Here is a 21705-nt window from a genome sequence, read left to right on the forward strand (position 1 = left end):
ACCTGTGGTCAACAGAGCTGGAGGACTGCAAGACATTGCCACGGGGGTTGAATGCAGCTAACCACACTGCTTAGTGTCCTAACAGCGCAGACACGTTCGTTTGCCAGTACACATGTAATGGAGACCGCGTCTGACACAGCTGTGGGGAGACACAGTGGTGTGTGGGCTGAGCTTTGCTGTGCATCGCCACTTGCAGTCGCGAGAACTGCTCTCGGCGGTGCTTCCGTGGCCGTGATCGTCTAGTGGTTAGGACATTGCGTTGTGGCCGCAATAACCCAGGTTCGAATCCTGGTCACGGCAAATTTTAAAGTTTTGCCTTGCTGTCGCTGCAGTGACGATTGTGACTCAGTGTTTGAAATCACGGTGCCCTCTTCATTTTTCACTCATGTTCCGCAGGCTGCAGGTGGCACTACCAGTTCATTATCAACACGCAATGCCGCCGCACCAGAGCGCGGGCAGCTGCCTGTGTAGTTAATCTCTATTCAAAAAGGGCAGTTGTTTGAGGTGCAATGGATGAGCAGCCAGTCGCAGCAGAACAGGAAGCTGTGTCGTGCACTGTTTCTACAAAAGCGAAGAACACTGACGCAGGTAGCGTGGCCGAGCGGTCTAAGGCGCTGGTTTAAGGCACCAGTCTCTTCGGAGGCGTGGGTTCGAATCCCACCGCTGCCAATTTTTACTTCTCGTTTTTGTTCCATTGCGGTGTGGTCTCGTGGGTAAGAAGGCAGCTCCTGTGACCGCCGTGGCGCGTAGGTAGCGTGGCCGAGCGGTCTAAGGCGCTGGTTTCAGGCACCAGTCTCTTCGGAGGCGTGGGTTCGAATCCCACCGCTGCCAGTGTTTTCTGTCTCGGAAGCCGTAGCACTGATTACCCGCGACGAAAACAGCACAGCAAGCCGTGAGCGTCTCTTTCTTAAATTGTCGTAGCAGCACAGTGCGTGGTGCAACGACAGGATTCACAAGCGCAGTTTGGTGTCACGATTGCTGGCGTCCGTCTCCACGAAATGTGTCCAGAGCACGACGTTCTATAAAGTGGAAACGCTAACTTTTGCCGTTGTCGTCAAGTAGATTGTGTATAGCCTGCTGTGTTCGCTGGAGGAGCCCTGGCGTCGTTATCCGGTGTGGTCTAGTGGCTAGGATACCTGGCTCTCACCCAGGAGGCCCGGGTTCGATTCCCGGTACCGGAAAAGCGCATTTTGTTGCTCCTCTTATGCGACTTGTCCCGACTTAGCTCGGCTGACGCTCCGCTGACGCTTGCAGAAAACTACGTTAAGTACGATTCGTGGTGACAAGTGACGGCGAGAGCGATGCGACATCTATCCACCTCTTATCGAGGCACCTACCTGTGGTCAACAGAGCTGGAGGACTGCAAGACATTGCCACGGGGGTTGAATGCAGCTAACCACACTGCTTAGTGTCCTAACAGCGCAGACACGTTCGTTTGCCAGTACACATGTAATGGAGACCGCGTCTGACACAGCTGTGGGGAGACACAGTGGTGTGTGGGCTGAGCTTTGCTGTGCATCGCCACTTGCAGTCGCGAGAACTGCTCTCGGCGGTGCTTCCGTGGCCGTGATCGTCTAGTGGTTAGGACATTGCGTTGTGGCCGCAATAACCCAGGTTCGAATCCTGGTCACGGCAAATTTTAAAGTTTTGCCTTGCTGTCGCTGCAGTGACGATTGTGACTCAGTGTTTGAAATCACGGTGCCCTCTTCATTTTTCACTCATGTTCCGCAGGCTGCAGGTGGCACTACCAGTTCATTATCAACACGCAATGCCGCCGCACCAGAGCGCGGGCAGCTGCCTGTGTAGTTAATCTCTATTCAAAAAGGGCAGTTGTTTGAGGTGCAATGGATGAGCAGCCAGTCGCAGCAGAACAGGAAGCTGTGTCGTGCACTGTTTCTACAAAAGCGAAGAACACTGACGCAGGTAGCGTGGCCGAGCGGTCTAAGGCGCTGGTTTAAGGCACCAGTCTCTTCGGAGGCGTGGGTTCGAATCCCACCGCTGCCAATTTTTACTTCTCGTTTTTGTTCCATTGCGGTGTGGTCTCGTGGGTAAGAAGGCAGCTCCTGTGACCGCCGTGGCGCGTAGGTAGCGTGGCCGAGCGGTCTAAGGCGCTGGTTTCAGGCACCAGTCTCTTCGGAGGCGTGGGTTCGAATCCCACCGCTGCCAGTGTTTTCTGTCTCGGAAGCCGTAGCACTGATTACCCGCGACGAAAACAGCACAGCAAGCCGTGAGCGTCTCTTTCTTAAATTGTCGTAGCAGCACAGTGCGTGGTGCAACGACAGGATTCACAAGCGCAGTTTGGTGTCACGATTGCTGGCGTCCGTCTCCACGAAATGTGTCCAGAGCACGACGTTCTATAAAGTGGAAACGCTAACTTTTGCCGTTGTCGTCAAGTAGATTGTGTATAGCCTGCTGTGTTCGCTGGAGGAGCCCTGGCGTCGTTATCCGGTGTGGTCTAGTGGCTAGGATACCTGGCTCTCACCCAGGAGGCCCGGGTTCGATTCCCGGTACCGGAAAAGCGCATTTTGTTGCTCCTCTTATGCGACTTGTCCCGACTTAGCTCGGCTGACGCTCCGCTGACGCTTGCAGAAAACTACGTTAAGTACGATTCGTGGTGACAAGTGACGGCGAGAGCGATGCGACATCTATCCACCTCTTATCGAGGCACCTACCTGTGGTCAACAGAGCTGGAGGACTGCAAGACATTGCCACGGGGGTTGAATGCAGCTAACCACACTGCTTAGTGTCCTAACAGCGCAGACACGTTCGTTTGCCAGTACACATGTAATGGAGACCGCGTCTGACACAGCTGTGGGGAGACACAGTGGTGTGTGGGCTGAGCTTTGCTGTGCATCGCCACTTGCAGTCGCGAGAACTGCTCTCGGCGGTGCTTCCGTGGCCGTGATCGTCTAGTGGTTAGGACATTGCGTTGTGGCCGCAATAACCCAGGTTCGAATCCTGGTCACGGCAAATTTTAAAGTTTTGCCTTGCTGTCGCTGCAGTGACGATTGTGACTCAGTGTTTGAAATCACGGTGCCCTCTTCATTTTTCACTCATGTTCCGCAGGCTGCAGGTGGCACTACCAGTTCATTATCAACACGCAATGCCGCCGCACCAGAGCGCGGGCAGCTGCCTGTGTAGTTAATCTCTATTCAAAAAGGGCAGTTGTTTGAGGTGCAATGGATGAGCAGCCAGTCGCAGCAGAACAGGAAGCTGTGTCGTGCACTGTTTCTACAAAAGCGAAGAACACTGACGCAGGTAGCGTGGCCGAGCGGTCTAAGGCGCTGGTTTAAGGCACCAGTCTCTTCGGAGGCGTGGGTTCGAATCCCACCGCTGCCAATTTTTACTTCTCGTTTTTGTTCCATTGCGGTGTGGTCTCGTGGGTAAGAAGGCAGCTCCTGTGACCGCCGTGGCGCGTAGGTAGCGTGGCCGAGCGGTCTAAGGCGCTGGTTTCAGGCACCAGTCTCTTCGGAGGCGTGGGTTCGAATCCCACCGCTGCCAGTGTTTTCTGTCTCGGAAGCCGTAGCACTGATTACCCGCGACGAAAACAGCACAGCAAGCCGTGAGCGTCTCTTTCTTAAATTGTCGTAGCAGCACAGTGCGTGGTGCAACGACAGGATTCACAAGCGCAGTTTGGTGTCACGATTGCTGGCGTCCGTCTCCACGAAATGTGTCCAGAGCACGACGTTCTATAAAGTGGAAACGCTAACTTTTGCCGTTGTCGTCAAGTAGATTGTGTATAGCCTGCTGTGTTCGCTGGAGGAGCCCTGGCGTCGTTATCCGGTGTGGTCTAGTGGCTAGGATACCTGGCTCTCACCCAGGAGGCCCGGGTTCGATTCCCGGTACCGGAAAAGCGCATTTGTTGCTCCTCTTATGCGACTTGTCCCGACTTAGCTCGGCTGACGCTCCGCTGACGCTTGCAGAAAACTACGTTAAGTACGATTCGTGGTGACAAGTGACGGCGAGAGCGATGCGACATCTATCCACCTCTTATCGAGGCACCTACCTGTGGTCAACAGAGCTGGAGGACTGCAAGACATTGCCACGGGGGTTGAATGCAGCTAACCACACTGCTTAGTGTCCTAACAGCGCAGACACGTTCGTTTGCCAGTACACATGTAATGGAGACCGCGTCTGACACAGCTGTGGGGAGACACAGTGGTGTGTGGGCTGAGCTTTGCTGTGCATCGCCACTTGCAGTCGCGAGAACTGCTCTCGGCGGTGCTTCCGTGGCCGTGATCGTCTAGTGGTTAGGACATTGCGTTGTGGCCGCAATAACCCAGGTTCGAATCCTGGTCACGGCAAATTTTAAAGTTTTGCCTTGCTGTCGCTGCAGTGACGATTGTGACTCAGTGTTTGAAATCACGGTGCCCTCTTCATTTTTCACTCATGTTCCGCAGGCTGCAGGTGGCACTACCAGTTCATTATCAACACGCAATGCCGCCGCACCAGAGCGCGGGCAGCTGCCTGTGTAGTTAATCTCTATTCAAAAAGGGCAGTTGTTTGAGGTGCAATGGATGAGCAGCCAGTCGCAGCAGAACAGGAAGCTGTGTCGTGCACTGTTTCTACAAAAGCGAAGAACACTGACGCAGGTAGCGTGGCCGAGCGGTCTAAGGCGCTGGTTTAAGGCACCAGTCTCTTCGGAGGCGTGGGTTCGAATCCCACCGCTGCCAATTTTTACTTCTCGTTTTTGTTCCATTGCGGTGTGGTCTCGTGGGTAAGAAGGCAGCTCCTGTGACCGCCGTGGCGCGTAGGTAGCGTGGCCGAGCGGTCTAAGGCGCTGGTTTCAGGCACCAGTCTCTTCGGAGGCGTGGGTTCGAATCCCACCGCTGCCAGTGTTTTCTGTCTCGGAAGCCGTAGCACTGATTACCCGCGACGAAAACAGCACAGCAAGCCGTGAGCGTCTCTTTCTTAAATTGTCGTAGCAGCACAGTGCGTGGTGCAACGACAGGATTCACAAGCGCAGTTTGGTGTCACGATTGCTGGCGTCCGTCTCCACGAAATGTGTCCAGAGCACGACGTTCTATAAAGTGGAAACGCTAACTTTTGCCGTTGTCGTCAAGTAGATTGTGTATAGCCTGCTGTGTTCGCTGGAGGAGCCCTGGCGTCGTTATCCGGTGTGGTCTAGTGGCTAGGATACCTGGCTCTCACCCAGGAGGCCCGGGTTCGATTCCCGGTACCGGAAAAGCGCATTTTGTTGCTCCTCTTATGCGACTTGTCCCGACTTAGCTCGGCTGACGCTCCGCTGACGCTTGCAGAAAACTACGTTAAGTTCGATTCGTGGTGACAAGTGACGGCGAGAGCGATGCGACATCTATCCACCTCTTATCGAGGCACCTACCTGTGGTCAACAGAGCTGGAGGACTGCAAGACATTGCCACGGGGGTTGAATGCAGCTAACCACACTGCTTAGTGTCCTAACAGCGCAGACACGTTCGTTTGCCAGTACACATGTAATGGAGACCGCGTCTGACACAGCTGTGGGGAGACACAGTGGTGTGTGGGCTGAGCTTTGCTGTGCATCGCCACTTGCAGTCGCGAGAACTGCTCTCGGCGGTGCTTCCGTGGCCGTGATCGTCTAGTGGTTAGGACATTGCGTTGTGGCCGCAATAACCCAGGTTCGAATCCTGGTCACGGCAAATTTTAAAGTTTTGCCTTGCTGTCGCTGCAGTGACGATTGTGACTCAGTGTTTGAAATCACGGTGCCCTCTTCATTTTTCACTCATGTTCCGCAGGCTGCAGGTGGCACTACCAGTTCATTATCAACACGCAATGCCGCCGCACCAGAGCGCGGGCAGCTGCCTGTGTAGTTAATCTCTATTCAAAAAGGGCAGTTGTTTGAGGTGCAATGGATGAGCAGCCAGTCGCAGCAGAACAGGAAGCTGTGTCGTGCACTGTTTCTACAAAAGCGAAGAACACTGACGCAGGTAGCGTGGCCGAGCGGTCTAAGGCGCTGGTTTAAGGCACCAGTCTCTTCGGAGGCGTGGGTTCGAATCCCACCGCTGCCAATTTTTACTTCTCGTTTTTGTTCCATTGCGGTGTGGTCTCGTGGGTAAGAAGGCAGCTCCTGTGACCGCCGTGGCGCGTAGGTAGCGTGGCCGAGCGGTCTAAGGCGCTGGTTTCAGGCACCAGTCTCTTCGGAGGCGTGGGTTCGAATCCCACCGCTGCCAGTGTTTTCTGTCTCGGAAGCCGTAGCACTGATTACCCGCGACGAAAACAGCACAGCAAGCCGTGAGCGTCTCTTTCTTAAATTGTCGTAGCAGCACAGTGCGTGGTGCAACGACAGGATTCACAAGCGCAGTTTGGTGTCACGATTGCTGGCGTCCGTCTCCACGAAATGTGTCCAGAGCACGACGTTCTATAAAGTGGAAACGCTAACTTTTGCCGTTGTCGTCAAGTAGATTGTGTATAGCCTGCTGTGTTCGCTGGAGGAGCCCTGGCGTCGTTATCCGGTGTGGTCTAGTGGCTAGGATACCTGGCTCTCACCCAGGAGGCCCGGGTTCGATTCCCGGTACCGGAAAAGCGCATTTTGTTGCTCCTCTTATGCGACTTGTCCCGACTTAGCTCGGCTGACGCTCCGCTGACGCTTGCAGAAAACTACGTTAAGTACGATTCGTGGTGACAAGTGACGGCGAGAGCGATGCGACATCTATCCACCTCTTATCGAGGCACCTACCTGTGGTCAACAGAGCTGGAGGACTGCAAGACATTGCCACGGGGGTTGAATGCAGCTAACCACACTGCTTAGTGTCCTAACAGCGCAGACACGTTCGTTTGCCAGTACACATGTAATGGAGACCGCGTCTGACACAGCTGTGGGGAGACACAGTGGTGTGTGGGCTGAGCTTTGCTGTGCATCGCCACTTGCAGTCGCGAGAACTGCTCTCGGCGGTGCTTCCGTGGCCGTGATCGTCTAGTGGTTAGGACATTGCGTTGTGGCCGCAATAACCCAGGTTCGAATCCTGGTCACGGCAAATTTTAAAGTTTTGCCTTGCTGTCGCTGCAGTGACGATTGTGACTCAGTGTTTGAAATCACGGTGCCCTCTTCATTTTTCACTCATGTTCCGCAGGCTGCAGGTGGCACTACCAGTTCATTATCAACACGCAATGCCGCCGCACCAGAGCGCGGGCAGCTGCCTGTGTAGTTAATCTCTATTCAAAAAGGGCAGTTGTTTGAGGTGCAATGGATGAGCAGCCAGTCGCAGCAGAACAGGAAGCTGTGTCGTGCACTGTTTCTACAAAAGCGAAGAACACTGACGCAGGTAGCGTGGCCGAGCGGTCTAAGGCGCTGGTTTAAGGCACCAGTCTCTTCGGAGGCGTGGGTTCGAATCCCACCGCTGCCAATTTTTACTTCTCGTTTTTGTTCCATTGCGGTGTGGTCTCGTGGGTAAGAAGGCAGCTCCTGTGACCGCCGTGGCGCGTAGGTAGCGTGGCCGAGCGGTCTAAGGCGCTGGTTTCAGGCACCAGTCTCTTCGGAGGCGTGGGTTCGAATCCCACCGCTGCCAGTGTTTTCTGTCTCGGAAGCCGTAGCACTGATTACCCGCGACGAAAACAGCACAGCAAGCCGTGAGCGTCTCTTTCTTAAATTGTCGTAGCAGCACAGTGCGTGGTGCAACGACAGGATTCACAAGCGCAGTTTGGTGTCACGATTGCTGGCGTCCGTCTCCACGAAATGTGTCCAGAGCACGACGTTCTATAAAGTGGAAACGCTAACTTTTGCCGTTGTCGTCAAGTAGATTGTGTATAGCCTGCTGTGTTCGCTGGAGGAGCCCTGGCGTCGTTATCCGGTGTGGTCTAGTGGCTAGGATACCTGGCTCTCACCCAGGAGGCCCGGGTTCGATTCCCGGTACCGGAAAAGCGCATTTTGTTGCTCCTCTTATGCGACTTGTCCCGACTTAGCTCGGCTGACGCTCCGCTGACGCTTGCAGAAAACTACGTTAAGTACGATTCGTGGTGACAAGTGACGGCGAGAGCGATGCGACATCTATCCACCTCTTATCGAGGCACCTACCTGTGGTCAACAGAGCTGGAGGACTGCAAGACATTGCCACGGGGGTTGAATGCAGCTAACCACACTGCTTAGTGTCCTAACAGCGCAGACACGTTCGTTTGCCAGTACACATGTAATGGAGACCGCGTCTGACACAGCTGTGGGGAGACACAGTGGTGTGTGGGCTGAGCTTTGCTGTGCATCGCCACTTGCAGTCGCGAGAACTGCTCTCGGCGGTGCTTCCGTGGCCGTGATCGTCTAGTGGTTAGGACATTGCGTTGTGGCCGCAATAACCCAGGTTCGAATCCTGGTCACGGCAAATTTTAAAGTTTTGCCTTGCTGTCGCTGCAGTGACGATTGTGACTCAGTGTTTGAAATCACGGTGCCCTCTTCATTTTTCACTCATGTTCCGCAGGCTGCAGGTGGCACTACCAGTTCATTATCAACACGCAATGCCGCCGCACCAGAGCGCGGGCAGCTGCCTGTGTAGTTAATCTCTATTCAAAAAGGGCAGTTGTTTGAGGTGCAATGGATGAGCAGCCAGTCGCAGCAGAACAGGAAGCTGTGTCGTGCACTGTTTCTACAAAAGCGAAGAACACTGACGCAGGTAGCGTGGCCGAGCGGTCTAAGGCGCTGGTTTAAGGCACCAGTCTCTTCGGAGGCGTGGGTTCGAATCCCACCGCTGCCAATTTTTACTTCTCGTTTTTGTTCCATTGCGGTGTGGTCTCGTGGGTAAGAAGGCAGCTCCTGTGACCGCCGTGGCGCGTAGGTAGCGTGGCCGAGCGGTCTAAGGCGCTGGTTTCAGGCACCAGTCTCTTCGGAGGCGTGGGTTCGAATCCCACCGCTGCCAGTGTTTTCTGTCTCGGAAGCCGTAGCACTGATTACCCGCGACGAAAACAGCACAGCAAGCCGTGAGCGTCTCTTTCTTAAATTGTCGTAGCAGCACAGTGCGTGGTGCAACGACAGGATTCACAAGCGCAGTTTGGTGTCACGATTGCTGGCGTCCGTCTCCACGAAATGTGTCCAGAGCACGACGTTCTATAAAGTGGAAACGCTAACTTTTGCCGTTGTCGTCAAGTAGATTGTGTATAGCCTGCTGTGTTCGCTGGAGGAGCCCTGGCGTCGTTATCCGGTGTGGTCTAGTGGCTAGGATACCTGGCTCTCACCCAGGAGGCCCGGGTTCGATTCCCGGTACCGGAAAAGCGCATTTTGTTGCTCCTCTTATGCGACTTGTCCCGACTTAGCTCGGCTGACGCTCCGCTGACGCTTGCAGAAAACTACGTTAAGTACGATTCGTGGTGACAAGTGACGGCGAGAGCGATGCGACATCTATCCACCTCTTATCGAGGCACCTACCTGTGGTCAACAGAGCTGGAGGACTGCAAGACATTGCCACGGGGGTTGAATGCAGCTAACCACACTGCTTAGTGTCCTAACAGCGCAGACACGTTCGTTTGCCAGTACACATGTAATGGAGACCGCGTCTGACACAGCTGTGGGGAGACACAGTGGTGTGTGGGCTGAGCTTTGCTGTGCATCGCCACTTGCAGTCGCGAGAACTGCTCTCGGCGGTGCTTCCGTGGCCGTGATCGTCTAGTGGTTAGGACATTGCGTTGTGGCCGCAATAACCCAGGTTCGAATCCTGGTCACGGCAAATTTTAAAGTTTTGCCTTGCTGTCGCTGCAGTGACGATTGTGACTCAGTGTTTGAAATCACGGTGCCCTCTTCATTTTTCACTCATGTTCCGCAGGCTGCAGGTGGCACTACCAGTTCATTATCAACACGCAATGCCGCCGCACCAGAGCGCGGGCAGCTGCCTGTGTAGTTAATCTCTATTCAAAAAGGGCAGTTGTTTGAGGTGCAATGGATGAGCAGCCAGTCGCAGCAGAACAGGAAGCTGTGTCGTGCACTGTTTCTACAAAAGCGAAGAACACTGACGCAGGTAGCGTGGCCGAGCGGTCTAAGGCGCTGGTTTAAGGCACCAGTCTCTTCGGAGGCGTGGGTTCGAATCCCACCGCTGCCAATTTTTACTTCTCGTTTTTGTTCCATTGCGGTGTGGTCTCGTGGGTAAGAAGGCAGCTCCTGTGACCGCCGTGGCGCGTAGGTAGCGTGGCCGAGCGGTCTAAGGCGCTGGTTTCAGGCACCAGTCTCTTCGGAGGCGTGGGTTCGAATCCCACCGCTGCCAGTGTTTTCTGTCTCGGAAGCCGTAGCACTGATTACCCGCGACGAAAACAGCACAGCAAGCCGTGAGCGTCTCTTTCTTAAATTGTCGTAGCAGCACAGTGCGTGGTGCAACGACAGGATTCACAAGCGCAGTTTGGTGTCACGATTGCTGGCGTCCGTCTCCACGAAATGTGTCCAGAGCACGACGTTCTATAAAGTGGAAACGCTAACTTTTGCCGTTGTCGTCAAGTAGATTGTGTATAGCCTGCTGTGTTCGCTGGAGGAGCCCTGGCGTCGTTATCCGGTGTGGTCTAGTGGCTAGGATACCTGGCTCTCACCCAGGAGGCCCGGGTTCGATTCCCGGTACCGGAAAAGCGCATTTTGTTGCTCCTCTTATGCGACTTGTCCCGACTTAGCTCGGCTGACGCTCCGCTGACGCTTGCAGAAAACTACGTTAAGTACGATTCGTGGTGACAAGTGACGGCGAGAGCGATGCGACATCTATCCACCTCTTATCGAGGCACCTACCTGTGGTCAACAGAGCTGGAGGACTGCAAGACATTGCCACGGGGGTTGAATGCAGCTAACCACACTGCTTAGTGTCCTAACAGCGCAGACACGTTCGTTTGCCAGTACACATGTAATGGAGACCGCGTCTGACACAGCTGTGGGGAGACACAGTGGTGTGTGGGCTGAGCTTTGCTGTGCATCGCCACTTGCAGTCGCGAGAACTGCTCTCGGCGGTGCTTCCGTGGCCGTGATCGTCTAGTGGTTAGGACATTGCGTTGTGGCCGCAATAACCCAGGTTCGAATCCTGGTCACGGCAAATTTTAAAGTTTTGCCTTGCTGTCGCTGCAGTGACGATTGTGACTCAGTGTTTGAAATCACGGTGCCCTCTTCATTTTTCACTCATGTTCCGCAGGCTGCAGGTGGCACTACCAGTTCATTATCAACACGCAATGCCGCCGCACCAGAGCGCGGGCAGCTGCCTGTGTAGTTAATCTCTATTCAAAAAGGGCAGTTGTTTGAGGTGCAATGGATGAGCAGCCAGTCGCAGCAGAACAGGAAGCTGTGTCGTGCACTGTTTCTACAAAAGCGAAGAACACTGACGCAGGTAGCGTGGCCGAGCGGTCTAAGGCGCTGGTTTAAGGCACCAGTCTCTTCGGAGGCGTGGGTTCGAATCCCACCGCTGCCAATTTTTACTTCTCGTTTTTGTTCCATTGCGGTGTGGTCTCGTGGGTAAGAAGGCAGCTCCTGTGACCGCCGTGGCGCGTAGGTAGCGTGGCCGAGCGGTCTAAGGCGCTGGTTTCAGGCACCAGTCTCTTCGGAGGCGTGGGTTCGAATCCCACCGCTGCCAGTGTTTTCTGTCTCGGAAGCCGTAGCACTGATTACCCGCGACGAAAACAGCACAGCAAGCCGTGAGCGTCTCTTTCTTAAATTGTCGTAGCAGCACAGTGCGTGGTGCAACGACAGGATTCACAAGCGCAGTTTGGTGTCACGATTGCTGGCGTCCGTCTCCACGAAATGTGTCCAGAGCACGACGTTCTATAAAGTGGAAACGCTAACTTTTGCCGTTGTCGTCAAGTAGATTGTGTATAGCCTGCTGTGTTCGCTGGAGGAGCCCTGGCGTCGTTATCCGGTGTGGTCTAGTGGCTAGGATACCTGGCTCTCACCCAGGAGGCCCGGGTTCGATTCCCGGTACCGGAAAAGCGCATTTTGTTGCTCCTCTTATGCGACTTGTCCCGACTTAGCTCGGCTGACGCTCCGCTGACGCTTGCAGAAAACTACGTTAAGTACGATTCGTGGTGACAAGTGACGGCGAGAGCGATGCGACATCTATCCACCTCTTATCGAGGCACCTACCTGTGGTCAACAGAGCTGGAGGACTGCAAGACATTGCCACGGGGGTTGAATGCAGCTAACCACACTGCTTAGTGTCCTAACAGCGCAGACACGTTCGTTTGCCAGTACACATGTAATGGAGACCGCGTCTGACACAGCTGTGGGGAGACACAGTGGTGTGTGGGCTGAGCTTTGCTGTGCATCGCCACTTGCAGTCGCGAGAACTGCTCTCGGCGGTGCTTCCGTGGCCGTGATCGTCTAGTGGTTAGGACATTGCGTTGTGGCCGCAATAACCCAGGTTCGAATCCTGGTCACGGCAAATTTTAAAGTTTTGCCTTGCTGTCGCTGCAGTGACGATTGTGACTCAGTGTTTGAAATCACGGTGCCCTCTTCATTTTTCACTCATGTTCCGCAGGCTGCAGGTGGCACTACCAGTTCATTATCAACACGCAATGCCGCCGCACCAGAGCGCGGGCAGCTGCCTGTGTAGTTAATCTCTATTCAAAAAGGGCAGTTGTTTGAGGTGCAATGGATGAGCAGCCAGTCGCAGCAGAACAGGAAGCTGTGTCGTGCACTGTTTCTACAAAAGCGAAGAACACTGACGCAGGTAGCGTGGCCGAGCGGTCTAAGGCGCTGGTTTAAGGCACCAGTCTCTTCGGAGGCGTGGGTTCGAATCCCACCGCTGCCAATTTTTACTTCTCGTTTTTGTTCCATTGCGGTGTGGTCTCGTGGGTAAGAAGGCAGCTCCTGTGACCGCCGTGGCGCGTAGGTAGCGTGGCCGAGCGGTCTAAGGCGCTGGTTTCAGGCACCAGTCTCTTCGGAGGCGTGGGTTCGAATCCCACCGCTGCCAGTGTTTTCTGTCTCGGAAGCCGTAGCACTGATTACCCGCGACGAAAACAGCACAGCAAGCCGTGAGCGTCTCTTTCTTAAATTGTCGTAGCAGCACAGTGCGTGGTGCAACGACAGGATTCACAAGCGCAGTTTGGTGTCACGATTGCTGGCGTCCGTCTCCACGAAATGTGTCCAGAGCACGACGTTCTATAAAGTGGAAACGCTAACTTTTGCCGTTGTCGTCAAGTAGATTGTGTATAGCCTGCTGTGTTCGCTGGAGGAGCCCTGGCGTCGTTATCCGGTGTGGTCTAGTGGCTAGGATACCTGGCTCTCACCCAGGAGGCCCGGGTTCGATTCCCGGTACCGGAAAAGCGCATTTTGTTGCTCCTCTTATGCGACTTGTCCCGACTTAGCTCGGCTGACGCTCCGCTGACGCTTGCAGAAAACTACGTTAAGTACGATTCGTGGTGACAAGTGACGGCGAGAGCGATGCGACATCTATCCACCTCTTATCGAGGCACCTACCTGTGGTCAACAGAGCTGGAGGACTGCAAGACATTGCCACGGGGGTTGAATGCAGCTAACCACACTGCTTAGTGTCCTAACAGCGCAGACACGTTCGTTTGCCAGTACACATGTAATGGAGACCGCGTCTGACACAGCTGTGGGGAGACACAGTGGTGTGTGGGCTGAGCTTTGCTGTGCATCGCCACTTGCAGTCGCGAGAACTGCTCTCGGCGGTGCTTCCGTGGCCGTGATCGTCTAGTGGTTAGGACATTGCGTTGTGGCCGCAATAACCCAGGTTCGAATCCTGGTCACGGCAAATTTTAAAGTTTTGCCTTGCTGTCGCTGCAGTGACGATTGTGACTCAGTGTTTGAAATCACGGTGCCCTCTTCATTTTTCACTCATGTTCCGCAGGCTGCAGGTGGCACTACCAGTTCATTATCAACACGCAATGCCGCCGCACCAGAGCGCGGGCAGCTGCCTGTGTAGTTAATCTCTATTCAAAAAGGGCAGTTGTTTGAGGTGCAATGGATGAGCAGCCAGTCGCAGCAGAACAGGAAGCTGTGTCGTGCACTGTTTCTACAAAAGCGAAGAACACTGACGCAGGTAGCGTGGCCGAGCGGTCTAAGGCGCTGGTTTAAGGCACCAGTCTCTTCGGAGGCGTGGGTTCGAATCCCACCGCTGCCAATTTTTACTTCTCGTTTTTGTTCCATTGCGGTGTGGTCTCGTGGGTAAGAAGGCAGCTCCTGTGACCGCCGTGGCGCGTAGGTAGCGTGGCCGAGCGGTCTAAGGCGCTGGTTTCAGGCACCAGTCTCTTCGGAGGCGTGGGTTCGAATCCCACCGCTGCCAGTGTTTTCTGTCTCGGAAGCCGTAGCACTGATTACCCGCGACGAAAACAGCACAGCAAGCCGTGAGCGTCTCTTTCTTAAATTGTCGTAGCAGCACAGTGCGTGGTGCAACGACAGGATTCACAAGCGCAGTTTGGTGTCACGATTGCTGGCGTCCGTCTCCACGAAATGTGTCCAGAGCACGACGTTCTATAAAGTGGAAACGCTAACTTTTGCCGTTGTCGTCAAGTAGATTGTGTATAGCCTGCTGTGTTCGCTGGAGGAGCCCTGGCGTCGTTATCCGGTGTGGTCTAGTGGCTAGGATACCTGGCTCTCACCCAGGAGGCCCGGGTTCGATTCCCGGTACCGGAAAAGCGCATTTTGTTGCTCCTCTTATGCGACTTGTCCCGACTTAGCTCGGCTGACGCTCCGCTGACGCTTGCAGAAAACTACGTTAAGTACGATTCGTGGTGACAAGTGACGGCGAGAGCGATGCGACATCTATCCACCTCTTATCGAGGCACCTACCTGTGGTCAACAGAGCTGGAGGACTGCAAGACATTGCCACGGGGGTTGAATGCAGCTAACCACACTGCTTAGTGTCCTAACAGCGCAGACACGTTCGTTTGCCAGTACACATGTAATGGAGACCGCGTCTGACACAGCTGTGGGGAGACACAGTGGTGTGTGGGCTGAGCTTTGCTGTGCATCGCCACTTGCAGTCGCGAGAACTGCTCTCGGCGGTGCTTCCGTGGCCGTGATCGTCTAGTGGTTAGGACATTGCGTTGTGGCCGCAATAACCCAGGTTCGAATCCTGGTCACGGCAAATTTTAAAGTTTTGCCTTGCTGTCGCTGCAGTGACGATTGTGACTCAGTGTTTGAAATCACGGTGCCCTCTTCATTTTTCACTCATGTTCCGCAGGCTGCAGGTGGCACTACCAGTTCATTATCAACACGCAATGCCGCCGCACCAGAGCGCGGGCAGCTGCCTGTGTAGTTAATCTCTATTCAAAAAGGGCAGTTGTTTGAGGTGCAATGGATGAGCAGCCAGTCGCAGCAGAACAGGAAGCTGTGTCGTGCACTGTTTCTACAAAAGCGAAGAACACTGACGCAGGTAGCGTGGCCGAGCGGTCTAAGGCGCTGGTTTAAGGCACCAGTCTCTTCGGAGGCGTGGGTTCGAATCCCACCGCTGCCAATTTTTACTTCTCGTTTTTGTTCCATTGCGGTGTGGTCTCGTGGGTAAGAAGGCAGCTCCTGTGACCGCCGTGGCGCGTAGGTAGCGTGGCCGAGCGGTCTAAGGCGCTGGTTTCAGGCACCAGTCTCTTCGGAGGCGTGGGTTCGAATCCCACCGCTGCCAGTGTTTTCTGTCTCGGAAGCCGTAGCACTGATTACCCGCGACGAAAACAGCACAGCAAGCCGTGAGCGTCTCTTTCTTAAATTGTCGTAGCAGCACAGTGCGTGGTGCAACGACAGGATTCACAAGCGCAGTTTGGTGTCACGATTGCTGGCGTCCGTCTCCACGAAATGTGTCCAGAGCACGACGTTCTATAAAGTGGAAACGCTAACTTTTGCCGTTGTCGTCAAGTAGATTGTGTATAGCCTGCTGTGTTCGCTGGAGGAGCCCTGGCGTCGTTATCCGGTGTGGTCTAGTGGCTAGGATACCTGGCTCTCACCCAGGAGGCCCGGGTTCGATTCCCGGTACCGGAAAAGCGCATTTTGTTGCTCCTCTTATGCGACTTGTCCCGACTTAGCTCGGCTGACGCTCCGCTGACGCTTGCAGAAAACTACGTTAAGTACGATTCGTGGTGACAAGTGACGGCGAGAGCGATGCGACATCTATCCACCTCTTATCGAGGCACCTACCTGTGGTCAACAGAGCTGGAGGACTGCAAGACATTGCCACGGGGGTTGAATGCAGCTAACCACACTGCTTAGTGTCCTAACAGCGCAGACACGTTCGTTTGCCAGTACACATGTAATGGAGACCGCGTCTGACACAGCTGTGGGGAGACACAGTGGTGTGTGGGCTGAGCTTTGCTGTGCATCGCCACTTGCAGTCGCGAGAACTGCTCTCGGCGGTGCTTCCGTGGCCGTGATCGTCTAGTGGTTAGGACATTGCGTTGTGGCCGCAATAACCCAGGTTCGAATCCTGGTCACGGCAAATTTTAAAGTTTTGCCTTGCTGTCGCTGCAGTGACGATTGTGACTCAGTGTTTGAAATCACAGTGCCCTCTTCATTTTTCACTCATGTTCCGCAGGCTGCAGGTGGCACTACCAGTTCATTATCAACACGCAATGCCGCCGCACCAGAGCGCGGGCAGCTGCCTGTGTAGTTAATCTCTATTCAAAAAGGGCAGTTGTTTGAGGTGCAATGGATGAGCAGCCAGTCGCAGCAGAACAGGAAGCTGTGTCGTGCACTGTTTCTACAAAAGCGAAGAACACTGACGCAGGTAGCGTGGCCGAGCGGTCTAAGGCGCTGGTTTAAGGCACCAGTCTCTTCGGAGGCGTGGGTTCGAATCCCACCGCTGCCAATTTTTACTTCTCGTTTTTGTTCCATTGCGGTGTGGTCTCGTGGGTAAGAAGGCAGCTCCTGTGACAGCCGTGGCGCGTAGGTAGCGTGGCCGAGCGGTCTAAGGCGCTGGTTTCAGGCACCAGTCTCTTCGGAGGCGTGGGTTCGAATCCCACCGCTGCCAGTGTTTTCTGTCTCGGAAGCCGTAGCACTGATTACCCGCGACGAAAACAGCACAGCAAGCCGTGAGCGTCTCTTTCTTAAATTGTCGTAGCAGCACAGTGCGTGGTGCAACGACAGGATTCACAAGCGCAGTTTGGTGTCACGATTGCTGGCGTCCGTCTCCACGAAATGTGTCCAGAGCACGACGTTCTATAAAGTGGAAACGCTAACTTTTGCCGTTGTCGTCAAGTAGATTGTGTATAGCCTGCTGTGTTCGCTGGAGGAGCCCTGGCGTCGTTATCCGGTGTGGTCTAGTGGCTAGGATACCTGGCTCTCACCCAGGAGGCCCGGGTTCGATTCCCGGTACCGGAAAAGCGCATTTTGTTGCTCCTCTTATGCGACTTGTCCCGACTTAGCTCGGCTGACGCTCCGCTGACGCTTGCAGAAAACTACGTTAAGTACGATTCGTGGTGATAAGTGACGGCGAGAGCGATGCGACATCTATCCACCTCTTATCGAGGCACCTACCTGTGGTCAACAGAGCTGGAGGACTGCAAGACATTGCCACGGGGGTTGAATGCAGCTAACCGCACTGCTTAGTGTCCTAACAGCGCAGACACGTTCGTTTGCCAGTACACATGTAATGGAGACCGCGTCTGACACAGCTGTGGGGAGACACAGTGGTGTGTGGGCTGAGCTTTGCTGTGCATCGCCACTTGCAGTCGCGAGAACTGCTCTCGGCGGTGCTTCCGTGGCCGTGATCGTCTAGTGGTTAGGACATTGCGTTGTGGCCGCAATAACCCAGGTTCGAATCCTGGTCACGGCAAATTTTAAAGTTTTGCCTTGCTGTCGCTGCAGTGACGATTGTGACTCAGTGTTTGAAATCACGGTGCCCTCTTCATTTTTCACTCATGTTCCGCAGGCTGCAGGTGGCACTACCAGTTCATTATCAACACGCAATGCCGCCGCACCAGAGCGCGGGCAGCTGCCTGTGTAGTTAATCTCTATTCAAAAAGGGCAGTTGTTTGAGGTGCAATGGATGAGCAGCCAGTCGCAGCAGAACAGGAAGCTGTGTCGTGCACTGTTTCTACAAAAGCGAAGAACACTGACGCAGGTAGCGTGGCCGAGCGGTCTAAGGCGCTGGTTTAAGGCACCAGTCTCTTCGGAGGCGTGGGTTCGAATCCCACCGCTGCCAATTTTTACTTCTCGTTTTTGTTCCATTGCGGTGTGGTCTCGTGGGTAAGAAGGCAGCTCCTGTGACCGCCGTGGCGCGTAGGTAGCGTGGCCGAGCGGTCTAAGGCGCTGGTTTCAGGCACCAGTCTCTTCGGAGGCGTGGGTTCGAATCCCACCGCTGCCAGTGTTTTCTGTCTCGGAAGCCGTAGCACTGATTACCCGCGACGAAAACAGCACAGCAAGCCGTGAGCGTCTCTTTCTTAAATTGTCGTAGCAGCACAGTGCGTGGTGCAACGACAGGATTCACAAGCGCAGTTTGGTGTCACGATTGCTGGCGTCCGTCTCCACGAAATGTGTCCAGAGCACGACGTTCTATAAAGTGGAAACGCTAACTTTTGCCGTTGTCGTCAAGTAGATTGTGTATAGCCTGCTGTGTTCGCTGGAGGAGCCCTGGCGTCGTTATCCGGTGTGGTCTAGTGGCTAGGATACCTGGCTCTCACCCAGGAGGCCCGGGTTCGATTCCCGGTACCGGAAAAGCGCATTTTGTTGCTCCTCTTATGCGACTTGTCCCGACTTAGCTCGGCTGACGCTCCGCTGACGCTTGCAGAAAACTACGTTAAGTACGATTCGTGGTGACAAGTGACGGCGAGAGCGATGCGACATCTATCCACCTCTTATCGAGGCACCTACCTGTGGTCAACAGAGCTGGAGGACTGCAAGACATTGCCACGGGGGTTGAATGCAGCTAACCACACTGCTTAGTGTCCTAACAGCGCAGACACGTTCGTTTGCCAGTACACATGTAATGGAGACCGCGTCTGACACAGCTGTGGGGAGACACAGTGGTGTGTGGGCTGAGCTTTGCTGTGCATCGCCACTTGCAGTCGCGAGAACTGCTCTCGGCGGTGCTTCCGTGGCCGTGATCGTCTAGTGGTTAGGACATTGCGTTGTGGCCGCAATAACCCAGGTTCGAATCCTGGTCACGGCAAATTTTAAAGTTTTGCCTTGCTGTCGCTGCAGTGACGATTGTGACTCAGTGTTTGAAATCACGGTGCCCTCTTCATTTTTCACTCATGTTCCGCAGGCTGCAGGTGGCACTACCAGTTCATTATCAACACGCAATGCCGCCGCACCAGAGCGCGGGCAGCTGCCTGTGTAGTTAATCTCTATTCAAAAAGGGCAGTTGTTTGAGGTGCAATGGATGAGCAGCCAGTCGCAGCAGAACAGGAAGCTGTGTCGTGCACTGTTTCTACAAAAGCGAAGAACACTGACGCAGGTAGCGTGGCCGAGCGGTCTAAGGCGCTGGTTTAAGGCACCAGTCTCTTCGGAGGCGTGGGTTCGAATCCCACCGCTGCCAATTTTTACTTCTCGTTTTTGTTCCATTGCGGTGTGGTCTCGTGGGTAAGAAGGCAGCTCCTGTGACCGCCGTGGCGCGTAGGTAGCGTGGCCGAGCGGTCTAAGGCGCTGGTTTCAGGCACCAGTCTCTTCGGAGGCGTGGGTTCGAATCCCACCGCTGCCAGTGTTTTCTGTCTCGGAAGCCGTAGCACTGATTACCCGCGACGAAAACAGCACAGCAAGCCGTGAGCGTCTCTTTCTTAAATTGTCGTAGCAGCACAGTGCGTGGTGCAACGACAGGATTCACAAGCGCAGTTTGGTGTCACGATTGCTGGCGTCCGTCTCCACGAAATGTGTCCAGAGCACGACGTTCTATAAAGTGGAAACGCTAACTTTTGCCGTTGTCGTCAAGTAGATTGTGTATAGCCTGCTGTGTTCGCTGGAGGAGCCCTGGCGTCGTTATCCGGTGTGGTCTAGTGGCTAGGATACCTGGCTCTCACCCAGGAGGCCCGGGTTCGATTCCCGGTACCGGAAAAGCGCATTTTGTTGCTCCTCTTATGCGACTTGTCCCGACTTAGCTCGGCTGACGCTCCGCTGACGCTTGCAGAAAACTACGTTAAGTACGATTCGTGGTGACAAGTGACGGCGAGAGCGATGCGACATCTATCCACCTCTTATCGAGGCACCTACCTGTGGTCAACAGAGCTGGAGGACTGCAAGACATTGCCACGGGGGTTGAATGCAGCTAACCACACTGCTTAGTGTCCTAACAGCGCAGACACGTTCGTTTGCCAGTACACATGTAATGGAGACCGCGTCTGACACAGCTGTGGGGAGACACAGTGGTGTGTGGGCTGAGCTTTGCTGTGCATCGCCACTTGCAGTCGCGAGAACTGCTCTCGGCGGTGCTTCCGTGGCCGTGATCGTCTAGTGGTTAGGACATTGCGTTGTGGCCGCAATAACCCAGGTTCGAATCCTGGTCACGGCAAATTTTAAAGTTTTGCCTTGCTGTCGCTGCAGTGACGATTGTGACTCAGTGTTTGAAATCACGGTGCCCTCTTCATTTTTCACTCATGTTCCGCAGGCTGCAGGTGGCACTACCAGTTCATTATCAACACGCAATGCCGCCGCACCAGAGCGCGGGCAGCTGCCTGTGTAGTTAATCTCTATTCAAAAAGGGCAGTTGTTTGAGGTGCAATGGATGAGCAGCCAGTCGCAGCAGAACAGGAAGCTGTGTCGTGCACTGTTTCTACAAAAGCGAAGAACACTGACGCAGGTAGCGTGGCCGAGCGGTCTAAGGCGCTGGTTTAAGGCACCAGTCTCTTCGGAGGCGTGGGTTCGAATCCCACCGCTGCCAATTTTTACTTCTCGTTTTTGTTCCATTGCGGTGTGGTCTCGTGGGTAAGAAGGCAGCTCCTGTGACAGCCGTGGCGCGTAGGTAGCGTGGCCGAGCGGTCTAAGGCGCTGGTTTCAGGCACCAGTCTCTTCGGAGGCGTGGGTTCGAATCCCACCGCTGCCAGTGTTTTCTGTCTCGGAAGCCGTAGCACTGATTACCCGCGACGAAAACAGCACAGCAAGCCGTGAGCGTCTCTTTCTTAAATTGTCGTAGCAGCACAGTGCGTGGTGCAACGACAGGATTCACAAGCGCAGTTTGGTGTCACGATTGCTGGCGTCCGTCTCCACGAAATGTGTCCAGAGCACGACGTTCTATAAAGTGGAAACGCTAACTTTTGCCGTTGTCGTCAAGTAGATTGTGTATAGCCTGCTGTGTTCGCTGGAGGAGCCCTGGCGTCGTTATCCGGTGTGGTCTAGTGGCTAGGATACCTGGCTCTCACCCAGGAGGCCCGGGTTCGATTCCCGGTACCGGAAAAGCGCATTTTGTTGCTCCTCTTATGCGACTTGTCCCGACTTAGCTCGGCTGACGCTCCGCTGACGCTTGCAGAAAACTACGTTAAGTACGATTCGTGGTGATAAGTGACGGCGAGAGCGATGCGACATCTATCCACCTCTTATCGAGGCACCTACCTGTGGTCAACAGAGCTGGAGGACTGCAAGACATTGCCACGGGGGTTGAATGCAGCTAACCGCACTGCTTAGTGTCCTAACAGCGCAGACACGTTCGTTTGCCAGTACACATGTAATGGAGACCGCGTCTGACACAGCTGTGGGGAGACACAGTGGTGTGTGGGCTGAGCTTTGCTGTGCATCGCCACTTGCAGTCGCGAGAACTGCTCTCGGCGGTGCTTCCGTGGCCGTGATCGTCTAGTGGTTAGGACATTGCGTTGTGGCCGCAATAACCCAGGTTCGAATCCTGGTCACGGCAAATTTTAAAGTTTTGCCTTGCTGTCGCTGCAGTGACGATTGTGACT

General features: G+C 54.5%; 65 non-coding genes across 65 annotated transcripts; all 65 read left to right on the forward strand.

The window, feature by feature from the left end:
• Nucleotides 1–228: 228 nt before the first annotated feature.
• On the forward strand, nt 229–300 carry Trnah-gug. Its single transcript has one exon. It is a non-coding gene; the product is annotated as a tRNA-His (tRNA).
• Nucleotides 301–587: 287 nt separating this feature from the next.
• Trnal-aag lies at nt 588–669 on the forward strand. Its single transcript has one exon. It is a non-coding gene; the product is annotated as a tRNA-Leu (tRNA).
• An 80-nt stretch (nt 670–749) lies between these two features.
• Trnal-cag lies at nt 750–831 on the forward strand. Its single transcript has one exon. It is a non-coding gene; the product is annotated as a tRNA-Leu (tRNA).
• A 278-nt stretch (nt 832–1109) lies between these two features.
• Nucleotides 1110–1181, forward strand: Trnae-cuc. The gene has a single exon. It is a non-coding gene; the product is annotated as a tRNA-Glu (tRNA).
• A 382-nt stretch (nt 1182–1563) lies between these two features.
• On the forward strand, nt 1564–1635 carry Trnah-gug. The gene has a single exon. It is a non-coding gene; the product is annotated as a tRNA-His (tRNA).
• Nucleotides 1636–1922: 287 nt separating this feature from the next.
• On the forward strand, nt 1923–2004 carry Trnal-aag. Its single transcript has one exon. It is a non-coding gene; the product is annotated as a tRNA-Leu (tRNA).
• An 80-nt stretch (nt 2005–2084) lies between these two features.
• Trnal-cag lies at nt 2085–2166 on the forward strand. The gene has a single exon. It is a non-coding gene; the product is annotated as a tRNA-Leu (tRNA).
• A 278-nt stretch (nt 2167–2444) lies between these two features.
• On the forward strand, nt 2445–2516 carry Trnae-cuc. Its single transcript has one exon. It is a non-coding gene; the product is annotated as a tRNA-Glu (tRNA).
• Nucleotides 2517–2898: 382 nt separating this feature from the next.
• Trnah-gug lies at nt 2899–2970 on the forward strand. Its single transcript has one exon. It is a non-coding gene; the product is annotated as a tRNA-His (tRNA).
• Nucleotides 2971–3257: 287 nt separating this feature from the next.
• Trnal-aag lies at nt 3258–3339 on the forward strand. The gene has a single exon. It is a non-coding gene; the product is annotated as a tRNA-Leu (tRNA).
• Nucleotides 3340–3419: 80 nt separating this feature from the next.
• Nucleotides 3420–3501, forward strand: Trnal-cag. Its single transcript has one exon. It is a non-coding gene; the product is annotated as a tRNA-Leu (tRNA).
• Nucleotides 3502–3779: 278 nt separating this feature from the next.
• Trnae-cuc lies at nt 3780–3851 on the forward strand. The gene has a single exon. It is a non-coding gene; the product is annotated as a tRNA-Glu (tRNA).
• A 381-nt stretch (nt 3852–4232) lies between these two features.
• Nucleotides 4233–4304, forward strand: Trnah-gug. Its single transcript has one exon. It is a non-coding gene; the product is annotated as a tRNA-His (tRNA).
• A 287-nt stretch (nt 4305–4591) lies between these two features.
• On the forward strand, nt 4592–4673 carry Trnal-aag. Its single transcript has one exon. It is a non-coding gene; the product is annotated as a tRNA-Leu (tRNA).
• An 80-nt stretch (nt 4674–4753) lies between these two features.
• Nucleotides 4754–4835, forward strand: Trnal-cag. Its single transcript has one exon. It is a non-coding gene; the product is annotated as a tRNA-Leu (tRNA).
• A 278-nt stretch (nt 4836–5113) lies between these two features.
• Trnae-cuc lies at nt 5114–5185 on the forward strand. The gene has a single exon. It is a non-coding gene; the product is annotated as a tRNA-Glu (tRNA).
• A 382-nt stretch (nt 5186–5567) lies between these two features.
• Nucleotides 5568–5639, forward strand: Trnah-gug. The gene has a single exon. It is a non-coding gene; the product is annotated as a tRNA-His (tRNA).
• A 287-nt stretch (nt 5640–5926) lies between these two features.
• Nucleotides 5927–6008, forward strand: Trnal-aag. Its single transcript has one exon. It is a non-coding gene; the product is annotated as a tRNA-Leu (tRNA).
• An 80-nt stretch (nt 6009–6088) lies between these two features.
• Nucleotides 6089–6170, forward strand: Trnal-cag. Its single transcript has one exon. It is a non-coding gene; the product is annotated as a tRNA-Leu (tRNA).
• Nucleotides 6171–6448: 278 nt separating this feature from the next.
• Trnae-cuc lies at nt 6449–6520 on the forward strand. The gene has a single exon. It is a non-coding gene; the product is annotated as a tRNA-Glu (tRNA).
• Nucleotides 6521–6902: 382 nt separating this feature from the next.
• Nucleotides 6903–6974, forward strand: Trnah-gug. Its single transcript has one exon. It is a non-coding gene; the product is annotated as a tRNA-His (tRNA).
• Nucleotides 6975–7261: 287 nt separating this feature from the next.
• Nucleotides 7262–7343, forward strand: Trnal-aag. The gene has a single exon. It is a non-coding gene; the product is annotated as a tRNA-Leu (tRNA).
• An 80-nt stretch (nt 7344–7423) lies between these two features.
• Trnal-cag lies at nt 7424–7505 on the forward strand. Its single transcript has one exon. It is a non-coding gene; the product is annotated as a tRNA-Leu (tRNA).
• Nucleotides 7506–7783: 278 nt separating this feature from the next.
• On the forward strand, nt 7784–7855 carry Trnae-cuc. The gene has a single exon. It is a non-coding gene; the product is annotated as a tRNA-Glu (tRNA).
• A 382-nt stretch (nt 7856–8237) lies between these two features.
• Trnah-gug lies at nt 8238–8309 on the forward strand. The gene has a single exon. It is a non-coding gene; the product is annotated as a tRNA-His (tRNA).
• A 287-nt stretch (nt 8310–8596) lies between these two features.
• Nucleotides 8597–8678, forward strand: Trnal-aag. Its single transcript has one exon. It is a non-coding gene; the product is annotated as a tRNA-Leu (tRNA).
• Nucleotides 8679–8758: 80 nt separating this feature from the next.
• Nucleotides 8759–8840, forward strand: Trnal-cag. Its single transcript has one exon. It is a non-coding gene; the product is annotated as a tRNA-Leu (tRNA).
• Nucleotides 8841–9118: 278 nt separating this feature from the next.
• Nucleotides 9119–9190, forward strand: Trnae-cuc. The gene has a single exon. It is a non-coding gene; the product is annotated as a tRNA-Glu (tRNA).
• A 382-nt stretch (nt 9191–9572) lies between these two features.
• Nucleotides 9573–9644, forward strand: Trnah-gug. Its single transcript has one exon. It is a non-coding gene; the product is annotated as a tRNA-His (tRNA).
• A 287-nt stretch (nt 9645–9931) lies between these two features.
• Nucleotides 9932–10013, forward strand: Trnal-aag. The gene has a single exon. It is a non-coding gene; the product is annotated as a tRNA-Leu (tRNA).
• Nucleotides 10014–10093: 80 nt separating this feature from the next.
• On the forward strand, nt 10094–10175 carry Trnal-cag. Its single transcript has one exon. It is a non-coding gene; the product is annotated as a tRNA-Leu (tRNA).
• A 278-nt stretch (nt 10176–10453) lies between these two features.
• On the forward strand, nt 10454–10525 carry Trnae-cuc. Its single transcript has one exon. It is a non-coding gene; the product is annotated as a tRNA-Glu (tRNA).
• A 382-nt stretch (nt 10526–10907) lies between these two features.
• Nucleotides 10908–10979, forward strand: Trnah-gug. The gene has a single exon. It is a non-coding gene; the product is annotated as a tRNA-His (tRNA).
• Nucleotides 10980–11266: 287 nt separating this feature from the next.
• Trnal-aag lies at nt 11267–11348 on the forward strand. The gene has a single exon. It is a non-coding gene; the product is annotated as a tRNA-Leu (tRNA).
• An 80-nt stretch (nt 11349–11428) lies between these two features.
• Trnal-cag lies at nt 11429–11510 on the forward strand. Its single transcript has one exon. It is a non-coding gene; the product is annotated as a tRNA-Leu (tRNA).
• Nucleotides 11511–11788: 278 nt separating this feature from the next.
• Trnae-cuc lies at nt 11789–11860 on the forward strand. Its single transcript has one exon. It is a non-coding gene; the product is annotated as a tRNA-Glu (tRNA).
• Nucleotides 11861–12242: 382 nt separating this feature from the next.
• Trnah-gug lies at nt 12243–12314 on the forward strand. The gene has a single exon. It is a non-coding gene; the product is annotated as a tRNA-His (tRNA).
• A 287-nt stretch (nt 12315–12601) lies between these two features.
• On the forward strand, nt 12602–12683 carry Trnal-aag. The gene has a single exon. It is a non-coding gene; the product is annotated as a tRNA-Leu (tRNA).
• An 80-nt stretch (nt 12684–12763) lies between these two features.
• On the forward strand, nt 12764–12845 carry Trnal-cag. Its single transcript has one exon. It is a non-coding gene; the product is annotated as a tRNA-Leu (tRNA).
• A 278-nt stretch (nt 12846–13123) lies between these two features.
• Trnae-cuc lies at nt 13124–13195 on the forward strand. The gene has a single exon. It is a non-coding gene; the product is annotated as a tRNA-Glu (tRNA).
• Nucleotides 13196–13577: 382 nt separating this feature from the next.
• Trnah-gug lies at nt 13578–13649 on the forward strand. The gene has a single exon. It is a non-coding gene; the product is annotated as a tRNA-His (tRNA).
• Nucleotides 13650–13936: 287 nt separating this feature from the next.
• Trnal-aag lies at nt 13937–14018 on the forward strand. Its single transcript has one exon. It is a non-coding gene; the product is annotated as a tRNA-Leu (tRNA).
• Nucleotides 14019–14098: 80 nt separating this feature from the next.
• Trnal-cag lies at nt 14099–14180 on the forward strand. The gene has a single exon. It is a non-coding gene; the product is annotated as a tRNA-Leu (tRNA).
• A 278-nt stretch (nt 14181–14458) lies between these two features.
• On the forward strand, nt 14459–14530 carry Trnae-cuc. The gene has a single exon. It is a non-coding gene; the product is annotated as a tRNA-Glu (tRNA).
• A 382-nt stretch (nt 14531–14912) lies between these two features.
• Nucleotides 14913–14984, forward strand: Trnah-gug. The gene has a single exon. It is a non-coding gene; the product is annotated as a tRNA-His (tRNA).
• A 287-nt stretch (nt 14985–15271) lies between these two features.
• On the forward strand, nt 15272–15353 carry Trnal-aag. Its single transcript has one exon. It is a non-coding gene; the product is annotated as a tRNA-Leu (tRNA).
• Nucleotides 15354–15433: 80 nt separating this feature from the next.
• Trnal-cag lies at nt 15434–15515 on the forward strand. The gene has a single exon. It is a non-coding gene; the product is annotated as a tRNA-Leu (tRNA).
• A 278-nt stretch (nt 15516–15793) lies between these two features.
• Trnae-cuc lies at nt 15794–15865 on the forward strand. Its single transcript has one exon. It is a non-coding gene; the product is annotated as a tRNA-Glu (tRNA).
• A 382-nt stretch (nt 15866–16247) lies between these two features.
• Nucleotides 16248–16319, forward strand: Trnah-gug. Its single transcript has one exon. It is a non-coding gene; the product is annotated as a tRNA-His (tRNA).
• Nucleotides 16320–16606: 287 nt separating this feature from the next.
• On the forward strand, nt 16607–16688 carry Trnal-aag. The gene has a single exon. It is a non-coding gene; the product is annotated as a tRNA-Leu (tRNA).
• An 80-nt stretch (nt 16689–16768) lies between these two features.
• Nucleotides 16769–16850, forward strand: Trnal-cag. Its single transcript has one exon. It is a non-coding gene; the product is annotated as a tRNA-Leu (tRNA).
• A 278-nt stretch (nt 16851–17128) lies between these two features.
• On the forward strand, nt 17129–17200 carry Trnae-cuc. Its single transcript has one exon. It is a non-coding gene; the product is annotated as a tRNA-Glu (tRNA).
• Nucleotides 17201–17582: 382 nt separating this feature from the next.
• Trnah-gug lies at nt 17583–17654 on the forward strand. The gene has a single exon. It is a non-coding gene; the product is annotated as a tRNA-His (tRNA).
• Nucleotides 17655–17941: 287 nt separating this feature from the next.
• On the forward strand, nt 17942–18023 carry Trnal-aag. Its single transcript has one exon. It is a non-coding gene; the product is annotated as a tRNA-Leu (tRNA).
• Nucleotides 18024–18103: 80 nt separating this feature from the next.
• Nucleotides 18104–18185, forward strand: Trnal-cag. Its single transcript has one exon. It is a non-coding gene; the product is annotated as a tRNA-Leu (tRNA).
• A 278-nt stretch (nt 18186–18463) lies between these two features.
• Nucleotides 18464–18535, forward strand: Trnae-cuc. Its single transcript has one exon. It is a non-coding gene; the product is annotated as a tRNA-Glu (tRNA).
• Nucleotides 18536–18917: 382 nt separating this feature from the next.
• Trnah-gug lies at nt 18918–18989 on the forward strand. The gene has a single exon. It is a non-coding gene; the product is annotated as a tRNA-His (tRNA).
• A 287-nt stretch (nt 18990–19276) lies between these two features.
• Trnal-aag lies at nt 19277–19358 on the forward strand. The gene has a single exon. It is a non-coding gene; the product is annotated as a tRNA-Leu (tRNA).
• An 80-nt stretch (nt 19359–19438) lies between these two features.
• On the forward strand, nt 19439–19520 carry Trnal-cag. The gene has a single exon. It is a non-coding gene; the product is annotated as a tRNA-Leu (tRNA).
• Nucleotides 19521–19798: 278 nt separating this feature from the next.
• Nucleotides 19799–19870, forward strand: Trnae-cuc. The gene has a single exon. It is a non-coding gene; the product is annotated as a tRNA-Glu (tRNA).
• A 382-nt stretch (nt 19871–20252) lies between these two features.
• Nucleotides 20253–20324, forward strand: Trnah-gug. Its single transcript has one exon. It is a non-coding gene; the product is annotated as a tRNA-His (tRNA).
• Nucleotides 20325–20611: 287 nt separating this feature from the next.
• Trnal-aag lies at nt 20612–20693 on the forward strand. The gene has a single exon. It is a non-coding gene; the product is annotated as a tRNA-Leu (tRNA).
• Nucleotides 20694–20773: 80 nt separating this feature from the next.
• Nucleotides 20774–20855, forward strand: Trnal-cag. The gene has a single exon. It is a non-coding gene; the product is annotated as a tRNA-Leu (tRNA).
• Nucleotides 20856–21133: 278 nt separating this feature from the next.
• Nucleotides 21134–21205, forward strand: Trnae-cuc. The gene has a single exon. It is a non-coding gene; the product is annotated as a tRNA-Glu (tRNA).
• A 382-nt stretch (nt 21206–21587) lies between these two features.
• Trnah-gug lies at nt 21588–21659 on the forward strand. Its single transcript has one exon. It is a non-coding gene; the product is annotated as a tRNA-His (tRNA).
• The last annotated feature ends 46 nt before the right edge of the window (nt 21660–21705 follow it).

Source organism: Schistocerca piceifrons, unplaced genomic scaffold (assembly GCF_021461385.2).
Source record: "Schistocerca piceifrons isolate TAMUIC-IGC-003096 unplaced genomic scaffold, iqSchPice1.1 HiC_scaffold_573, whole genome shotgun sequence".
Lineage (NCBI taxonomy): Eukaryota > Metazoa > Arthropoda > Insecta > Orthoptera > Acrididae > Schistocerca > Schistocerca piceifrons.